Below are 2,500 nucleotides of genomic sequence, written 5' to 3'. Positions count from 1 at the left end.
ACGGCGCCCTGCATCAGCGAGTCAGTGGCTGTTTTGCGCTATAAGGCGGCGGCGGGGAAGACGGAGACGAGGCAAGGGCCTTTACGTAACAAAAGACTGTTTAAGCAAATTCCTGAGTTACTGATATAATACTTGGCGCCCTTGATCCGGGAAGCGATGTATGTACTAAGCTAACCAACTGGATAGCTTGATAATGAATTGACTAACCAACTACTTACTAATTATATATATAGTTTTTTTTTTTTTTTTTTTTACAGCTATGGAGACAGTTCTAGGGCGTAAAGAAAAATATTAAAAAAAAGCCCGATGCTTACTTCTCCTGAATAGAACGAACTGATAAACTAACCAACCTACTAACTTGATAATGAACTGACAAACTAACAAACTTACTTGATAACGAACTTACAAACTAACCAATCTACTAACTTGATAATGAACTGACTGACTTACAAACTTACATGATTTAACGAACTGACAAACTAACCAACCAAATGCCTGACTGACTGACTAACCGACTAACTGGATAGCTTTACAAATTGACTGATAAACCAACTAAATATCTTACTAACCAAATTACTGACTGACTGACTAACTGACTAAGCAACTGATTGATGGACTAACTGGATAGCTTGATTACGAATTTACTGATTAACTAGAAATCTTACGAACCAAATGACTGACTGACTGACTAACTGATTAAGCAACTGACTGCCTGACTAACCAACAGACTGACTAACTAGATATCTTTATAATTAATTGACTAACCAAATGACTGACTGACTGACCGAGTGACTAACTAACTGCCTAATCAACTGACTTACTAATTAGATACCCTTCTAATTAACTAACCATATAATTGACTGACTAACTGACTAACTATATCACTGACTAACAGCTGACTGACTAACTAACTGTCTTACTAACTGACTCACAAATTAGGTACCATACTTATAACCTAACTAACCAAGTGACTGACTGACTGTTTGACTGACTGACTAATTGACTGACTGACTGACTGACTGACTAATTGACTGACTGACTAATTGACTGACTGACTAGATAGAGTAATGAACCAACTGACTGACTAATTGACTGACTCACCAGCTAACATATTTACTTTTATTTTAACTAACTGACACATTTTTTTTTGTATTATTATTTTTTCACAACAAACGAGGGAGTTCCAAGGGCGAAAAAGAAAAAAAGAAAAAGAGAAAGATATGGAAACGAGAAGTAGAACCCCCCCCCACCCCCCCCCTCTCTCTCTCTCTCTCTCTCTCTCTCTCTCTCTCATTTTTCGTCCTCACGCCTCCGCAGCCTCACAGCGACACATCATTAGCGAGGGAAATATTTATCTGCACCATGAACAAGGAAAATACGAAAGGTAATTATGAGAAGGAAAAATTAACAAAAAAAAGTAAGGAAAAAAAGAGAAAAAGTGTAGGGAAAAAGAGGGAAAAAGTGTAAGGAAAAAGAGGGAAAAAGGTAAAGAAAACAAGAAGGAAAAACGAAAATAAGGGTAAGGAAAAAAAGGAAGAAATGGACAAGGAAATAAAGGAAAAACAGGGTAAGGAAAAAAGTGAAGAAATGGACAAGGAAATAAAGTTAAAAAAAGGGCAAGGAAAAAAGGAAGAAATGGGCAAGGGAAAAAAGGGAAAAAAAGGGTAATGAAAAAACGGAAAAAAAGGGTTAAGGAAAATAAGGAAAATAAGGCTAAATAAAAAAGAGTAAGAAAAAAAGGGTAATGAAAAAACGGAAAAAAAGGGTTAAGGAAAAGAAGGAAAATAAGGCTAAATAAAAAAAAGAGTAAGAAAAAAAGGGTAATGAAAAAACGGAAAAAAAGGGTTAAGGAAAAGAAGGAAAATAAGGCTAAATAAAAAAAAGAGTAAGAAAAAAAGGGTAATGAAAAAACGGAAAAAAAGGGTTAAGGAAAATAAGGAAAATAAGGCTAAATAAAAAAAGAGTAAGAAAAAAAGGGTAAAGAAAAAGAAAAAGATGAGGATAATAAGGTAATGAAAACAAGGGTCAGGAAAAAAAGAAAAAAAAAAGTAAAAATGTAAAAAAAAGGATAATTAACTGAAAAACTAACAAGATAATTCACTAACACATAAAATAACCTACTAATTAACGAAAAATGAATAGAAATAAAATAATGATAATCAGAAAATGTGAAAATAACGACAAGAAAATGAGTATACCGAACTAACTAACAAACTAAATGATTGACTAACAAGATCATTTACTAACCAACATACTAACTAAAAAATATACATAATTGAAGGTTTTTGTTTCTATCCTCTTCTCTTCCTATTCCCCTCTCTTATCCTCTCTATCCCTCTCTTTTTCCATAGTCTTATCTTTTCCCATCTCCTTCCTTTTCTTTTTTCCCTCTTCTCTCTCTTCCTTTTCTCCCTCTTCCTATATTCTCTCCACTCCTTCTCTCTCTCTCTCTCTCTCTCTCTCTCTCTCTCTCTCTAGTTAAAAGTCAAAGCTTGTCTGT

The sequence above is a fragment of the Eriocheir sinensis genome, chromosome 29, assembly GCF_024679095.1.
Source record: "Eriocheir sinensis breed Jianghai 21 chromosome 29, ASM2467909v1, whole genome shotgun sequence".
Taxonomy (NCBI): domain Eukaryota; kingdom Metazoa; phylum Arthropoda; class Malacostraca; order Decapoda; family Varunidae; genus Eriocheir; species Eriocheir sinensis.
The sequence above is the reverse complement of the archived record's forward strand: the minus strand, read 5'-3'. Positions refer to the sequence as shown.